The 19,032-nt window shown below is 40.3% G+C and overlaps 1 non-coding gene across 1 annotated transcript; it reads left to right on the forward strand.

The window, feature by feature from the left end:
• The first annotated feature begins 428 nt into the window (after nucleotides 1–428).
• TRNAR-CCU lies at nucleotides 429–501 on the forward strand. The gene has a single exon. It is a non-coding gene; the product is annotated as a tRNA-Arg (tRNA).
• The last annotated feature ends 18,531 nt before the right edge of the window (nucleotides 502–19,032 follow it).

Genomic DNA, 19,032 nt, shown 5'->3' on the forward strand with positions numbered 1-19,032 from the left:
TGAAATTGGAGCTAAATTTATCAACCAATATATTTGCTATATTCTCTTTGTCCATATAAGTTATTTTGTTTACAAATAGTTCAGCACATTGTTGTGAATAACCTTTGACGGTGCGGACATAGTTTAAGAAATCTTTGTGGCTGGCTGTCCTTTGCCTGCAAGGCTATCTTCACCTCAAATCTGAATTTGGTGGACTTGATAAGATTCCTGGGTTGCTTATTTAGTTTGATGAGGGGCATCTTGCCTTGCTGGACATTGCATTTCCTGGACTTGGCCTTGGTTTTCTTCCTTTAGTTATGCAACTAGTTGATATTGGGATTCCACCAGGGTAGCTTGTTCTTTGAGTTAGTCTTAGGTTTATTCCAGATGGGAACAGCTGTCTCGGTCCAGTTGTTCACATGACAGTACAGGAATTCTGTGAACAACAGGCCCCAGTGGCCTAATGGAAAAGGCATTGGCCTCCTAAGCCAGGGATTGTGGGTTTGAGTCCCATCTGGGGTGATATAAGCAATGGAGCCCACATGGTTTGGAAGGGATTGAAATTTTGCCATGGTATTGCTTTGGAATAATTAATTATTTGTGCTTTGGAATAATTAATTATTTGAGGATTATTTGGGATCAAAGGTCTTAGTTTAATCTCAAGGGAGACAGCTTTATGGTCTGACCAGGCAAGTGAGGACATTACACATAGGTGGGTGCAAAGATCTCCCATGTTTGTGAGGATCATGTCAATGATGTTTGCACCTCTAGTGGGTGTATGAACTCGCTGGTCTAGAACATTTGTGCTGATAAAGTCCAGGAATATCTGGACCTGCACATTAGAAAATGTACATGTTTCCCAGTTTATAGTGAGGTAGTTGAATTTGCCAAGCACTATAGAATTGGGTTCACTGTTGAGTGACTCCAGTACATTTAGGTATGTGGTATGAGTGTCCTTGGATATAGAGGGGGACCTATAGCTTGCAATGATATGGTTTGAGATTTTGTTTATGGTGAAGATGGACATGGAGAAGTTCAAGTGAGCCATAATGTTCTAGAAGTGTGTGGAAAGCATTACATCCTTGCACTAGCAGGGTGATCTCCACACCATTAAACTAAGCCCCTGTAGCTAAAGAAGTAGAGGTTCTCCAGTCCAGGGTGAGGCGAGCTTGCAGGGAGTGGATTTTATTTTGTTTAGACTCCTAGCATTGAATAGTAATATAGCAGACCTGTATAAGTAAACTTACCATAACAGTACATATTCAAATGATCACTGTTCATAGGTTCATAGGTTCATACTAGGCTATCTGCCCTAGGGCATTTATAAGCCTAGCCAGAATGTGTTTGGCTTTCGCCACCCATTTTAAATTTATTTTGCTATGCCCTTTTTCGAGGTTAGTATACTGTGCCTCTATCTAACAGTGACACAGAAGTGATACCCGGGGTAAACCTACGATCTCCCATCCACTCATCAAGATTCCTCTTGAAGAGAGTCAATGAGGGACTCTGCCTAACCTGGACTGGGATTTTATTCCAGAGTGAAGGGAGCCTCTGGGTTATGAATCTGTCCCTCCAGCATGTCCTATTTATTTCAGTGCTGAGGTTCAAGTCTCTCGAGTGCGTAGCTCGATGGGATTTGGATTTTCTGAGGTGCAGCATGTCCATTAATTCGGGTTGGACATGGCTTTATCGTCAGGCACAGATCGCCTCTGAACAGGCGGTATGCCACTGAGTAGAGCTGGAGTTTCTTTAACCGGGCAGCATATGGCATCTGTTTGAGCCCTTTGATCCTCTTGGTGAGGTACTTTTGGGGTCTTTCCAGTTGCTGCAGGTGTCTGGTAAGGTACATCCCAAAAGGGGCATTGTACTCAATTATGGGCCTGATGAGGGATGAGTAAAGAGGCACGATGACCTCCCCTGATCTAGATGTGAATCCCTTCATGATTAGGTGGGCTATATAAAATGTTTTTCTAACCACTTTGGCCACGTGGTTGTCAAATGAGAGATTGCTATCAACTTGGGTCCCCAGGTCCCTAATTACTTCTTCTGTACTTAATGGATTTCCACCTATGTGGTAATTTGTGGGCACTTTGTTTTTGCCAAAGGGGATGACTATACACTTTTTGGCATTTAGCTTGAGGCCATGGCACTGGCACCAGTTGTCTGTTTCTATGAGGCCCTTTTGGAGGATGCTTGTGTCGGCTGGAGAGTCGATTATGGCACCCAGTTTGCAGTCATCTGCGAACTTGGTCAGCCACAGTCCTTCCGTATTGGCCTGTAGCTCCGAGAAATATATACCGAACAAGAGAGGTCCCAGGACTGAGCCTTGTGGGACACCACTTGTAACTGGTTTGGAGTCTGACATGGCTCCAGCAATTCTAACCATGTGGGTTCTGTCCTTGAGCCAGTTTGCAATCCATCTAGTGACATAGGGGTTTATATTTAAGCTGGTGAGCTTATCTATAATGCCCGAGTGGGGTATTGTATCGAAGGCTTTTGCGAGGTCCAGGTAGGCTGTGTGGACCACCTTCCCCTCGTCAATGGCCTTGGTGACTGTTTCAAAGAAATCAACCAGGTTTAAGAGGCAGGATCTGCCCTTAACAAAGCCAAACTGGGTAGGATCCAGTGTTTGTAGGTCCCCAACATCTTTATTTATGAGGTCCATGATGATCCTTTCCATAGCTTTGCAGACCAAGCTAGTCAGGCTTATGGGGCGATAGTTTCCAGGATCCGTTGAGGCACCACCTTTATGGAGAAGGACCACTGTTGCTGTACGCCACTCTTTGGGCACATATCCTGTAGTAAGGCTGAGATTGAACAGTAGTTTTATGTTTGGGTTTAGCTCTTCTTTGAGTTCATGTAGGACGAGCCCGGGACACCATCTGGTCCCATTGATGCTGTGTTTTTGCTTTGGAGAGGGCGGCTCTTACCTGAGCATCTGAGATGTCAAGGGAGCAGCACTCTGCTGGGATAGATATTTGCCCTTTTGGTGGGAGAAGTTTGCGCTGAACCTGTCAGCTAGGATGTTGGCAATGTCTGTGGGTTCGGTGTATTTTTGTCATTTTGGACTAATTCTGAGCATATCTGGGAATTACCACCCAGGTTCCTAACATAACTAAAGAAAGTCTTGTGATTATCCTTAGTGTCCTGTGCAATTTTTCTCTCGAAGCTGGCCTTAGACAATTTTATGTGTGCCCGTAGTTTTTTGCTAATACTGATCAGTGATGCCTTCCCTTTTGGGATTTTGCTTTATCATTTAGAAGCTTCCTCCTTCTATTGAATAGTTTGTTTATGGCTGGGGTCCGCCAGTCAGGACGACTGCGTTTGGAGGTTTGGGTCTTGGTTTTATTTGGGATCGCATGATCCATGCATTCCTGAAGGTGTTCATAGAATGCGTTTATAAAGGATTCTGCGGTCTGGGCCATATTTTCCACAAGCCCGGGCTTTGAAGGATTCCACCTCAGTTTTGAGGAGTGTAAAATTTGCTTTAGAGAAGTTTTTCACTGTGGTTTTCTGGGCAGGGGTGGGGTCGGGATGTGAATATCCAGTGAGATTAGTTTATGGTCTGATCTTACCAGTGAGGGATACACTTCTGGTCTGGAGCATAGAGTCCCCATGTTGGTGATGATCAGGTCCAGTATGTTTTCCCTCTTGTGGGAGTGGTAACAAGTTGTTCCATAGCATTTGAGTTTATAAATTCTAGGAACCTTTGGGCTAGGGTGTTGGAGCTAGAGTAATGCTCCCAGTCTATGTTTGGGTAGTTGAAGTCGCCCAATATAATGGTGTTTGGAGAGACCTTCATATTTTCCAGTGTTCTCAGGAAGGCCGAGTGGGGTTCCTGGGTTTGGGAGGGTGGTCTGTAGCAGGCTATAAACTGGAAGGCAGTTTTCCCACTGTTAGTTGCACATGGATAGTCTCTGATGCTTCGTGCTTTGCCACCAACCTGGAGGTGTGGGTATCTTTGATGAATATCGATACTCCCCCTCCTTTTGTGGTTCGGTCCAAGTTTTGGGGCCGAAAAGCATGGTATGAGGTATAACCTGGTAGTGCTGGGGTGCTCTCGGGAGCCCTGAACCAGGTTTCTGTTACTGCACAGATATCGATGTTCTCCATGCTAAGGAGAGTTTTGAGTGCGTGCATCTTGAGGTTTAGACTTCTGGCGTTGAGCAGCATTACTCTTAGTTTTTTATCCCTTGTGATACCTATGGAGGTGGGTTTGTCTTTTGAGCCTTGCCTAAAAAGGCACTATGGGGGTAGCAAGAGCCTTTGCCAATATCCAAAAGCCCAGGGGTGACAGGTGCAAGCCGTCCCTAGCGAAGCATCGTGGCTTGTCGAGCATATCATCCCAAGCTGACAGGCATTGGATCCCCTTTGAATGACACCAGTACTTAAGCCAATTGTTGAAATTGATCATCTTGTCTTCATATTGTGGCATCATTCTTGGTGAGGGTAAGATGCTACTCAAGGTCAGGGTCATACCGGCCTGGGCTACATGCTCAGAGAGCTCCTTTATGTCTCTTTTCATGTAGTCCAGGGAGGTACGTCTCAGGTCATTCACACCAGCATGGACAATGACTGAGTCATATTTGTACTTGCTTTGGAGCGACCTGAGTGCTTGTGTTATGTGGCGGATCCTAGCACCCGACAGGCTGCTCACTGTGACCCTCTCCTTGTTCAGCCTGGTGAGCGGGACGTCAGTGTGCCTGACGATAGAGTCACCTATTACAAGTGTATCAGGTGTGTTGTTTAGTCTTAAGGGCTGTGACTGTTTGGCACACTGGCTTTGTGAGAGATGTGTTGCACGTGTTTTGTTTTGGGGTAGTGGCTGCTTGGGTGTCTGCTTTGGAGGTCTCTGCTGCTTCGGCAGATCTTTATTTAGAGCCTCCGAGTATGTTTTTGTGTGATTATGTGTTTGGTTTGCTGTCGTGGTAGGTCTATGTGAGACTGGAATTGTAGTGAGTATGGTTTCCTTCTCCTCCTGACTGGTTATGCCAGTACTGAGTTGACAGAGCTTAACCTCCAGTTTGGCTATATGGTTGCATCTCTCACATGTGTTGGAATTTGTTGGGAGGAGGAGAGGGTTGTCTGTGTACATGAGGCAGTTGTAACATTGCCTCAAGATTCCCAGATTCACCAGCTGGACCGGAGAGGAGATTGACAACTGACCTTTGGACATGCTAGAATAATATTGGGAATTCCTTAATAATTGAAAACCAGGGCCAGTGGGGAGTGAGGGTGTAGTGCTTTTAATTTTTAGTGCTGACTTATATAATTGCTTTAGTGAGCAAGTGCCAGGTAACTTAAGTGCAATGTGTTACAGGTAACTTAAATGCAAAAACGACAAACAGTAACTTTCTTTCAAGTGAAACAAGAAAATAAGTACAGTAAGCAATGCAGATATCACTAGTGAGCCACAGAAGCTCTGAGAAGCCGCGTATTAGGTGGAATTAGCGTTCCAGGGAAATAACAACTAAACAAACAACAAGCATATAAACAAAGCTATATTCAGCAGGCCTGGATCTAGTCTATGCTACAGCAAACAAGGTGTACCAATTTCCGTAAGATACAGTTCAAATATTCAGGCACTATAAACCTTTAACCAGAAATTCCCAGCTCAGAAGGGCAGAGTCCAGCCTCTTCTCCCACAAGAGTGCAGACCACAAACCTTCTTAATGTAAAATAACTGGCCTGAAGCCCAAGTGCCTAAACCAGAACTAATACACTTTAAGAATAACAGACACTGGGCTCTCAATCAGCAGTTCCCAACTTAGAAGAATGAAAGCTACCTGTCCTGCCACCACAGTGCATGCCACAAACCTTCCTAATGTAAAACAACTGGTCTGAAGCCCAGTTGCAGTAGACTTAGCTATATGGGTTATATCCTGCATAGGATATTACAGCCGGCTAGTGTCCAAAAAGTCAGGGTGCCTTCCACATGCCCAAACAATTAGGCAGCTTGAGCAGAGTTGACTCAAAAGTCAGGTTATGAGCTTTACTGCCACTAAGTAGGAAGCTGCTCTGTGGGATTTCAAGGATTGATGGTTGTCTATAGGTTCATAGATTAGTACTAGGCTAACTGCCCTTGTGGGCCATTTTAAGCCTAGCCAATTACCCCATGCAAGAATCAAACCCTGCACCTTGTGTCTGTAAGGTAAACACTTTAACCATTATGCCAACCTCCCACCCTCCCACAGTTTAATGCTGTTCTATTGCTGGATATGTAAGTTCTCTTCAGGGAAACCCCTTTTGCATTATGTTATTACATGTTTAAAGTTACTTTTTGAGAAAATACTTTTAAGCTAGGAAAAAAGTAGTTCCTTGCCTCATGACTGTTACTTTTAAATGGGACTGCACTTTTTTTACTTTTGTGGTAAAATATGCTAAAAGTTGTTTAAAACTACTTTTTCTGTGGAGAAACTGTCTATTTTATATTTTTTGGGTCTAGGGAAGTTCTTTTTACTGCTTTTTTCTTTTATGGAAAAAAGTTACTTTTTGCTACTTTCTGTTTTACCGACCATTGCTGCTAAGTTTTCTTGAGAAACCATTTTTGGCTTGACCATGGAACAAACTTCCATCACTCTGTCGGACCATCTTCCAACCACAAAAAGAGGTCACCATAGCAATCTCATAGTTTGCCTCAGCCACAGGTGGGTGACTCTGCTGTGGCCAAAGCTGGTTCCTCTGACCACTCATCTTTTCTTTCAGATCTATCTGGTGTATTTCATACAGCTACCATGGGTCAGGGGTTACCCATGTGTTTTGTGACTGTTGATGTCTGCTCAGTGGGTAAGGGACATGCTTGTTGGTCATGGGAGAAGTGGTAGGAAATGGGTCCTGCTTTGTCAGAATGCTGTGCCCATCCCTGGGGAAGCTGTTGCTGGCAATACTGGATTTATTTTCCTCATTTTCTAGACAGAAAACAAAACATTTATCTTCTCCTGTGTCAGTTACAGTTACAGTATTAGGGTTGGTTCAGGTTCTGGACCCTTATTGAAATGACTGCCCTAGGTAAAAAAAAATCCATTTAGCCAACCTCCTGTTGTAGGAAAACAATCACTTAACAAAACAAAGTCATAATAAACAGAGCTTTTTTAAATGCAAATTGTAACAGATCTAATGGAACAAAATAAATACATTACTTCTGAAAAGTGTTTGCCATGATACGGATTATGCCTGGGTATCTCCTTGATAAAGGATGACAGAAGCATTTTTGACAAAAACTGATGGAATAATCATAAAATGAAACAGTATGTAAAAAATAATAGAGGCATTAGGGAACTGGTGATGTAAATACAAAGTAAAGTCTTGTGAAGCTAAGAGAGTTCTGGTTGCTGCTTTTCACCTGATTAGGGCTGACTGCTCTATAGTACGCAGGGAGATGGGCAGACTCTTAATCAATTAAATATAGCATGCGAGAGATGTAATTATACAAGTTGGCTGTGGAAAGGCTAAAACACGGTGCCGCTACAATTACCAAACAGGTTGTTGGAAATGCAGACCACCATGTTATACCTCCTACTCACACTGAAGACCAAGTACATAGACTCATGTAGGCAGAGACTCTAAATAGTGATCTACCCAAACCTCAAGGGCATCCTAAATGCAGTTGTCATGATGGAGTTCCTTATCAATGCCACAAACACTGTGACTAGAACATTTGCTTGTGTGGAGGTTTACAGGCTGATACACCATGTGTTGAAGATATATGTATCATGATGGAGTGCCTCAGCAATGCCGCAAACACTATGACTAGAACATTTGCTTGTGTGGAGGTTTACGAGCTGATACACCATGTGTTAAAGCTGTATGTATCATGATGGAGTTCCTCATCAATGACGCAAGCACTACGAGTAGAACATTCGTTTGTGTGGAGGTTTACGAGCTGATACACCACGTGTTGAAGCTGTAAGTATCATGATGGAGTTCCTCATCAATGCCACAAACACTACGACTAGAACATTCGTTTGTGTGGAGATTTACGAGCTGATACACCACGTGTTGATGCTGTATGTATCACGGTGGATGTTTCTTTAGCAGAATGTTTGTAGGATTGGTGAGGAACCCCATAATTTGTACAAGATTGCTATAATACCAGGAATGGGAAATCTGCCCTTTCTCTGGTATTATGTGATCACAGAGTCCAAATATTTAAATAGCAGGGTATGTGGGAAGTGCAATAAAGCCAAACCCCACTGGCAGAAAAAAGAATGAAACATGGCATGTCTACAGCTAATGGGGGTCTAGTTTTAGTGAACTGAAGGCACCCTTAAAGACTTAAAAAAAGTAAGAAGTCATAGAAATTAGAAGCCATGTAGCAGAAACATTATGTCCTATGGGCATCCACTGCATGGGGTGTAAGGTATTACATAGTGAAGACTGTAGCTTGTAAGGGTCTTTCTTGCAGTATTTACTGAGTTGTTTGTCTGTGTAACTTTTTTACTCCTTGATTTGGATTATTTGAGTTACACAGACCTTGCACTTTCACACCTTTTGAAACTAGTCCCCAAGCAAAGTCGGAAGCATCTGTTGTGACAGACGTGGAGGGAAACTGAAGGGAGAAGGGGAGACCTGGATGGGGCAATAACTGATCCACCCACCCAAGCAACTGCATTCTGACAAACCCAAACCTGGAATATAAAACATAAAGGCTGATGATGCGGAGTCCAGCCTGATCTGAGAAACCAGTGATTCTTTTTCATGCGAAGTCTGGCTAAGGGAATCCTGAGAATTACAGAAACCGCGAAAGACAGAATCCTGAGAAATTCACTTGTAAAAACCTGCAACTGGGTGAAGTCCAGGAAGATTTCCTTATACCATTCTACTTTGTCCAGTGAAAGAAAGGCTCTTCCTAGAAATGAACCTAGAAAACATCTCACAAAAAATGGTGGCTGGAAAGGGATGAGAGACGATTTCTACAAGTTAAGTTGAAACTAAGCAGGAGTTTCATGAACCATTTCAGGAAATTCTGACAACTGGATATAATGTCGGCAACTATAAGGAAATCATCCAAATACAGAAATAAATAAATGCCTTAAAGCTTGCAGTGAACTTTATAAATACCCTTTGAGTAGTGGGCAGAAAAGTGATAATGTGAGCCAGATGCAGAAAATCTCAAAAAAAGAAAAAGCCTAAATTCCTTGCAGACTGGTATGTGATGATATACATATTTTAGGTCCAATATTCCCAATAACTTCCAGGAGTGTATGACAGATAATGAGGTTTGAAGGTTTAACATTTTAAATTTTGGAATCTTAACAAAAATATTGAGAAATTTGAGGTCTAGGACTGGTTTCTAAGTTTCCTCTTTTATTGGTAACAGTAAAATCCTTGAATAAAACCTTTACCCGTCTGAGCTCAGCGCACAAGTTCCATCACCTCCTGAACCAACATTTTCTCCAAAACAGGTATCTATATCATATAATCGACGGCTTAGACTGTTGAATGCTTAAACATTGACACCTAAGCGTCAAAACCTTACAATATCGAACAGCCACATACGCAAATTCTTTCCTCAGGAAAAATAATTCAGTAGGCCTTCCAGAAACAAAATAAACAAGAAAACCCAAGCATAGTAGGAGGCTGTGCCCCTCACACACCCCTAACTAAATATGCCAACTCCGAGATCACTATACATTGGGGAAAGGGCAAATTCCCGATAACGGCCAAGTGAATTCTTTCCCGAGAAAAGAATTTGCATATGTGGCCATTCGCTATTTTAAGCTTTTGACACTTAGGTGTCAATGCTTAAGCATTCAACAACCTAAGCTGTCGATTATGTAATAGGAACCCCAAAACAGAAAGAAACAGAGACATCTGGTTAGCAGGATGAGGAGGAATCTCTTTTCCCACTGCCATCAGTACCCCTGTTGGATAAGTCTCAGAAACTGCTTGTCTGAAATAATCTGATGCTACTGTGAAAGATGGAGGCCTAGACTGAGGGAGAGATCTGAGGGATTGACAGCGTGGGAGGCCTAGACTGAGGGAGAGATCTGGTCATTGGTTCTGGGAGGTTTCCTTTTTTTCTCTTTGAGACTCACTGCTTTTTGAAAATGTTCTTGTTAGAAATTTGCTAGGACTGCTTACTGTTTCCTGGAAAGGGATCTTAAAAAGGAAGGGAAGTTTTTACTGAACTTTAAAAATGAATTTGAGAGCACTTGAGTCAATGACAATATCTCATTATTTTTTTAAGAACCTTAGTAGCAGAAAGATCAAATAATACATCTTTGTCCAGGGAAAATTCAAAATCTCAACACTAACATCTCCTGGTAGATTTTAAGAATGCCACTAAGCAAATATTCTCATGACTGAGCCAGTAACAGTGATTCTGGAGACAACATCATCAGAATAAAAAAAAAAACACTTCAGATAGTGTTTGGTTACCTGAGAAGCAAACACAGATAAGGAATTTAAAATAAATTTTAACCTCAGAAGTAGGAAGGTTAAAAGTTATCTTTCTCATGTACTCAAAGTAGTCAGTAAACAAATTTAACATATCAGCCTGGTAGTTCACAATTCTGAAAGTTAAGTTAGGGGAAGAATAAACTCTCTTCCCAAATCTGTCAAAATCTTTCCCATAGGAATGGAATTGGCATTCACAATATGTTAATTGGCAGAAGACTTAAATAAATATATCAATGCAAGATCTATTTTGGGCTAGAGAACAAGAATTTGTGTATCTGGGATACTTATATAACCTGTCAGACTTTTTGGAAGTAGGGGTCTGACTGCCAAGCATAATGCAAGCTTTTAAGAAAACATATTCAAAGACTGATGACACAGGAGGAACAGCTACAGGCTGAGGAAACTCCACTTGTAATAAATCGTAACACTTCCACTGGTGCAAATTAATTTCATTCTGATAACACTGAAATAATTCTTCCGTTTTGTTCAGTGTCAGAAAAAAATAATTATTCTGGAAGGAAATCTGAAGGAAACTCTTTACTCCAAGTCAGAATCTTCAACTTGAGAAGAATTAACTGAAAAATCACACTCTGCCCTCCTCTCCCTGCTCATCTGACTGGAAGTCAGTCAAACTGTGAGGGAAATACTTTCTTTTTCTATTAAAATGTAGCGAGGAACCAGAATTTAACATATTAAAAACAGAGAATAATCCCTGAGCAAAGCCCAACAAATCGTTGCTGTCCAGAGTTAAAGAAATGAGAAGAAACATTTATAAGGTGCTGGGTTTTTTCTTTCTTTCCTTCTTTATTTATTAACTTTGATTACTGGGAAAGTCTGACTGAGTAGGAACCCATTTTCACCGGAGGCCTGGGAAGAAAAGCTCCAAAGTATTACAAAAACATTTTGAGAACAATAATTTTACAAGCTTTGAAAAGAAATGCAAAACATCTACAGTTTAAATAATTATTCCAAATTTGACATAATGCGACAATGTTGGCTAAAAATAGATGTAACTTATATGACAATGATTTAATTCATAGAAATATTTTAGCCAGTTTTTAGAAGTTAAAGGTAAGTTAGAATAACACATACATGAATTGCAATAAGGAGTCAGTGGCAAGTGTAGTTTTAGTTATGTTGGTGAGAAAGTTTTTGGATGGCACAAGAACATACAGCAATTAGTATGAGCAGGAACAAAGGCTGTATCAATCACCTTTGTATGGCTAACCTTAATTTTAAGCTGAGTAATGCCTGTGGGTGCAGCTGATGCTTTGGGCCAATTGTTGCTATCTGGAGTGATAATTCATTAGTTGAAAATGTACACAGTTTTTGAGTTTGCTCTAACTTAATAAGGTGGTGGGGTGTTCTGAATATGTATTTCATTTTTGTTTGAGGGTTTTCATTAAGAAAAAAAGTTTTGAAAATGGGGCATAGGTTTAGATGAGAATGAATAGAAACAACTGTCTAAAAGACCGGCCTGTCAGACATTACTGTGTGCATGTAAGACAAAACTTTAAAATAAACATTCAAAAACTGCCATGTATAACAGATGGGAACAATAGCTTTTTGTTACAATGGCTACTCTATCCATACTATTTTGGAATGTAAATAGCCTTAGAAGTATTGAAAAAAGGGTATTGAATTATATTAATGAATGCAGAGTACAAACAACAATGCTGCAGATGACACTTTTGGAAAGAAATGAGCATATAAATCTAAAAAAAGGAATTTCAGGATGGATATTCAGCAGAATATCAGGAACAAAGTAAAATGGGAGCAATAATATTGATTACTAGAGGGGCTCCAATGTACTGCGGTGGTGGTGCTGCGGTAGCGTTGTCACCTCACAGTAAGACGTTGTCCTGTTCGATTCTCAGCTAGAGCATCTTCTGTGTGGAGACATACGTGAATGGGCATACCTTCTTTGAAGGTTGTGCGTCAGGGCCGGCAACTCGGCACGTAAAAATCTACTGCCAATATTTAGCGGACTGGAGTTCCACTGTGGCAACTCCTAACCAGGAAAAGCCGAAAGACTCAACAACTAGAGGGGCTCCAATATGAATAGAAGAAAGAAAAAGACAATACTGATTTGTTTTAGTAAAGGCTAATGGCAAGGGAGAAAGATTATGCTGGCACGTATTTATACTCTACCAAAAACAGCTATTATGCATCTTAAGAAATTGTTTGGAGAAAAAATTAGTCAGCTTTCAGCAGGGACTATTACTTTCCAGCGAGGACTGAAATTTGACTTGCAAGAGTGAGGATGTATCAGGTGAGCTAGAAGGGAAACATAACTAAAAAAGGGTATACTTCTGAAGAAAGTTATAAAAGTGTTTGGTATAGAAGACATGGATTCAGCAGTAGGAACTAGGACAGAATTAACATCTTATTCCCCAAGGTACAATAATTGGGCTAGACTTGACAGAAGTTCGATTTCACAGGTGCATGAGCATTTAATTCAAAGTTTCACCACACATCCTATAACTAATTCAGATCATGAACTGATAAAAATGAAGATACAAATGCAGGGTAATGAAATAAAAATGAGACACTGGCACTTTCCCACATACACGTTAAACAGACAGAGTTTAAGGAACGGGAAGTTGAAATTATTCAAGAGTTACTAGGGAAGATAGAAATTTATTCAGATGGGATAGCTAGTGAGTTGGATAAAATGAAAATGAAATAGAGTAGAAATAAAAGAGAAAGAGATATGGTTGAGAAGTAGTAGGCATTATTTAGATGGGCTGACCAAGGTTAAAATATTGCAGAATAACGTGAATCACACAGAACAAGAAGGAGCAACTACAGAGTGCTAAAGAGAAAATAAGGGAGTATCTGGATAATGTGCATGAGTTTAGAACGACTGCTTTTAAGCACTTGTGATAATGACTCCAGAGCAAAAAATATTTTACCACAATAAGTCAGGCAACAGAAAGCAGAAAGAACTCTCTTGAAACTTAGGGAGCTTATAACCAGAAAAATAACCACAGATCCCATACAGGTATTAGAGATATTTAAGACATTTTTTTCATTAACATTTGTATAAAGCAGAGGAATACAGAAACCAAGCAGGAGAACAAATGGAAACATTTATGGTAAACTTAATTATGCTAAGATATGAGGAAGATTAGGCTCAACAACTAATAATTAAGGCAGGAGGAGACGAGATAAAAAGCAGTGATATACAACTAATCTGCAGTGAAGTCTCCAAGAACAAATGGGTATTCCTGAGGAAATTTGGAAGTTGGGAGGGAAGAAAGTGATAAATCTCTGGAAGATTTTGTTTAACATTATTTTAAAAAAGGGGAAGCACCAACATCTTGGATGAAATCTGTGATGGCTGTATTTCCCCAAAACAGTAAAGACTAGTTAAATCCAGCTTCATGTAGACCCATTTCAGTTTTAACCCAGAAATATAAAGTGTTATGTCTATAACAGCTAAAAGATTGGCAAAAGTGTTGCCAAAGTTGATAGATATGGATCAGTGTGGTTGTGTGGAGGGTAGGCAAATATTTGACAACATTAATAAAACAGACAATGATGATCGAGAGGGAAGCAGACTGTAAGAAAATACTATTGTTCTTACTGGGTTTTCATGCATAGGAACCATTCAACAGACTAAGCAGGGTTTCATGAATAGCACAATGAAAGCATTTGTATTCTCTGATACAATAAAAAGGTTAATTAGGAGGATATGCGAAGGATCAGAGGCAAGAATTGAAGTGGAAGGGGTAGTCTTTGATAAGCTGTGTTTGAACAGAGGTTCTAGGCAGGGGTGTCCTAATTCCTCTTTATCTGCTTTATATTTAGAGCCATTGGGAAAGAAAATAAGGGACAAAGAAATTCAAGAATATAATTTGTATGATAATCAAAAAAGTTAATTTTATTTGCAGATGATATTATTTTGCACCTGATAAATCCAGAAAAGGACTGTCGCCCGACTGACCAGGATAAAACAGAAGAACAGTTGTGGGTTCAGTTCAAGCGGCTTTATTACATACAAGCAGATCAGTAATGAGGTTTAGTAACTTAAACTTAAATAAACTTACAAACAGACTGAGTACTCCACTCAAGTTAATACATTAACACTCTGGATGTTCTCTCAAAATGGCACTGCTGCCTGCACGTGCTCTCTATTTATACTCATGTGCCCTCACTTTGAAATGCTTCTTAAAGTTACAACACAAGCTCTGTTCTACATCCTCCCTCTTTGAGAAATAAGTCATGCACAGTAATAATGACAACAATCATTGACATGCAATTGTACAGAAATAATCATATCAATCAATCAATCAATCATATCAGACATCCAATTATACAGAACTAATTACAAATGAAACAGTCATGTCCAGGTTGCTGTGTATTTTACACTAGATCTGGAAATATGACCTGATCATGTGACATAAAAACTAGGACTGGGTTTACCAACAGGACTGTCTTTAATGAATGTTCAACTTCAGAGACATCTGGGACATCATTAGGAACAGGTACTGGGACATGTCCTTCAACAGGAACATCGTCTCGACTGCTCTGAGATCTAGATTCTGTATCACAGGTACGAAGCTGCGATATCGTTTCAGAAACCGGAGGAAGATGTCTGCGGTTTCTCCTGTACTCTGTACCCTCAGATTCCACTAAGTAGGATCTCGGCTCGGCACACATACCTCTCACATGACCAAGCTGATCAAAATCTTTTGTTGTTTGCATCCTTACTATCTCTCCTTCTTTCAATGGGCAGATAAATCTGCTCATTTTATCACAGATGGAATTCGGAAACACTTTCTGAATAGTTGGGCTTTGATTGCTCTGGTGTTTTTAGCATTAGGCACCGACAAACTGTGGGCACTCAGGACTACTGGTAACATGGATAAAGCCCCACTCTTTTGCACATTTCTGAAATAGCTGACTGGTAAACTGGGACCATTGTCAGAAATAACTTTGTGTGGACTATCATGGACTGAGAAATGTCATTTCAACTTAGTAATGACATACTGTACATTAGGTTAGATAGCAGATCAATTTTGAACCAGTTTGAATAAGAGTCTGCCAATACTAAGTAATGCTGACTGTTCCACTCAAATATGTCAACGACTACTGTTGGCCAAGGTAGTTCAGGAATCTAGTTTAGCTGAAGCGGCTGTTTTTGCAAATGCGGTTTACTGCTATTGCAGACTGAACAATATGATAGTAATTTATCGATATCTTTTGATACAGAAGGACAAAATACTAGTCCTCTCGCCCTTCTCTTCATAGATTCAGAACCTAGGTGGCCACAACGTAAAATCTGGATGTACTCATGTTGTAAGGAAGTAGGAATGACAACTTTAGGACCTTTGAAAATGATACCATCTTCCACCAAGATCTCATCTCTGTAAGGAAAATAAGGTTGCACTTCTGTTGGTACACAAGACTGCTTTGATGGCCATCCAACATTGATGAAGTGGTTGAGCTTTTGCAAAATATGATCTCTTAGCTCATTAAGTCTTATGGTAGAAAACTTGCACACTTCCATGTCATTGAAGTCAAAATTCTCTGCATCAAGCTTTTCTGTGGTATTTCTGGGTGATCTGGATACGGTATCAGCCAGATAAAGAAGTTTGTCTTTTGTATATACAATTTTGAAGCTGTACTTTTGTAATTTAAGCATCATTTTGTGTAGTCTTGCTGGAGCTATATGCATAGGCTTCTTTAAAATAGTGACTAGGGGCTGATGATCAGTCTCGATCTGGATAGCCCGGCCATAAATATAATCATGGAACTTCGAATATGCGAACACAATTGCCAAAAGTTCCTTCTCAATTTGACCATTCTGCATCTCAGTTTGGGTAACAGTTCTAGATGCATTGGCTACTGGTCTGCCTTCTTGAAGAATAACTGCACCAAGACTGAAATTTGAAGCATCACAGGAAAGAATCACTGGTTTGTGGATATCATAGTATCTTAATGTATGTGGGCTGGCAATTTTCTGTTTAAGGTCATCAAATGCTCTCTGGTGTTGTTCCAACCATGACCAGGTGACATTTTTGTGCTTCGGCTCTCTTAAGGGTGCTGATAATTCACTGAAGTCTGGTATAAACTTGCCTAAATAATTAACCATGCCAAGAAAATGCTATAAGGCTTTGACATTGTCTGGAGATGGCATCTCAAGAATAGCTGCTTGCTTGGAAGGATCTGGTCGTAAGCCTGGATTGGTAAATAAATGACCTACATAAGTAACTTTTGGTAACCTGAATTTACATTTCAGAAGATTGAGCTTTAGATTCACTTCACGTGCTCTTTCCAGAACTTTCCTGAGGTTTCTGTCATGCTCTGCTTCACCACTGCTTCCAACCAGTAAATCATCCACCATGATAGCACAAGGACAACCTGAAAAAGTTTGCTCCATTGCACTCTGAAAGACTTTACTAGCAGAATTTATTCAAAAAGGCATCCTGAGAAATCTGTATCTACCAAATGGTGTGATGAATGTCAAGCATTACTTGCCAAAATGAACTCTTTGCATCTAAAACAGAAAAAAAAGTAGCATTTGGCAATGAGGATAGCAACTTCCTCGACTGTATGCATAGGATGGTGAGGTCTCTTTATTGCTTTGTTTAAGTCTCTTGGGTCAATACATATTCTGATTTCATCTGAATTTTTCTTATGAGCAGCTACCATGGAAGACACCCACTCAGTTGGTTCTGTACTGGACAAATCACACCTTGCTGCACCATCTTTTCTAATTGGACTTTGACTCTGTCTTGCATAGCTATCAGAACTCTTCGCATTGGTCTGACCACTGGACTAACCTCTGGGTCTAATTTCATGGAGTACACAACTGGAAGTTTACTTAGCTTTTCTTCGAAAACATCAGCATACTCAGAGAAAATAACATCGGTGAAACTGGAATTAGGATAAGTGCTAACATGATGGACTTCTTTGGTAAAGGAAAGCAGTTTCATTTTTAAACTATCTCTGAAACCTAATAATGACTGTATAGGTCTTCGGACTACATAAAATTGCAAGCTGTAACTGTTCCCAGCTGAATAGCATGAAAGCATTACTGAGCCTTTGGTTTGAATCTCTTCACCTCCATAAGCAATAAGCTTCACACAGTTTGCCAAATTAAGTTGTTCACCAGGTCTTACTCTAGCAAATGTTTCTGCTGACATAACATTGCACTTTGAACCAGTGTCTTCTTTGAGCTCTGTGGGTTTACCACTGATCAGAACAGCACAAAACACTTTGTTTCTTGCCTACAAAGCCACTGCATTAAACTTTTCACCAACCACTGATACACCATCTACATAGAAAGTACAGTTGCAGCTTTCTATATGATTAATAAATTAATGAGGCTTGCTTGATTTACAAAGCTTTTGAAAGTGGTTCCATTTTTTACACTTGTGGCATTGCTGACCAAATGCTAAGCACTTCCCTCTTTTAGACTCATGATTGGCACCACAATTATGACAGTTAACAATAAGACTTGACTTGGGTTTTGCTCACTCACCCTTATGCTGCACAGAGCATGTCCGTTTTACTGAGCTAGTCTTAGAACTTGCTGGAAAAGTACGGGCTCTCCCTGGAAATCCTGCAGGGGCTGCAGCTACCATGTGCTTGGGCCGGTTTCTGTTAGCCACGTGCTGCTTGCTGTCTACATTTGCTCTAGAGGCTGTTGAAACCATGCTCTTATCACTTGCTAGCATATTTGCATGGCTTTCTGTAAGCTCATGTATCTGACAAATCTCTGTGGCTTTGCTCAAATTTAAATAACTGTCTTGAAGCAAAATCTTTCTTACAGCAGCATTATTAACTTCACACACAAGCTTGTCTTTTATCAACTCGCCTTTCAAATCACCAAACCTGCACATTTTAGCTTTGTTTATCAAGTCAGTAATGTAACTTGTGAAAGTTTCTTCTGGCTTTTGGTCTCTTGTATAAAATAAGTGCTTCTCCAATGTAACATTTGTCTGGGGTTACACATTTCTCTAAATTTACATTTCAAGTACTCGGGATCATCCCTTGATTCAGCTTGTACAACAATATGGCAGTTTTGCCCTTCTCCTGCATATATTGTTGTTGCATACACAAATGAACTCTCTTTAAATGGCTTCCAACCCTACTAGATTAAGCAGAATAAATGCCCTCATACATGCATCTTTGTCAGGAAAAAGCTGCTTGTAAGAAAATATCATATTCCTGTTCAAATACTCTCCAATTCTCTGCAATATTATGATCAAACACAAGTGAACTGCGTCTGCGAAATGACTCTGCCATGCCAAGACACAGTAATAAAGACCTTTGGAATTATGTACGAGCACACACACATATATACCAGAAATTAATGCCAGAACTTGTATCTATGCTCACCAGTACAACAGACTCTTCAAAATAACTGCACTTTGTAAAATACGTTTCCATAGCACAAGAACACTTTGAAATCAGTGCACTTTGCAAAACCACCCCTTATCAGTGTAAGAAACACTTTGAAATTACTGCACTTTGCAAATAAACTCTACACAGCACAAGAACGTTCTTGAAATGGCTGTACTTTGCAAAATAACTCTATACAGTGTAAGAAACACTTTGAAATGACTGCATTCTGCGAATAAAATGTACAAAGCACAAGAAACTTCTCGAAATTACTGTATTCTGACTGCACCTTGCAAA

This window comes from Protopterus annectens, chromosome 4.part0 (assembly GCF_019279795.1).
Source record: "Protopterus annectens isolate FY-2018-M chromosome 4.part0, PAN1.0, whole genome shotgun sequence".
NCBI lineage: Eukaryota > Metazoa > Chordata > Ceratodontiformes > Protopteridae > Protopterus > Protopterus annectens.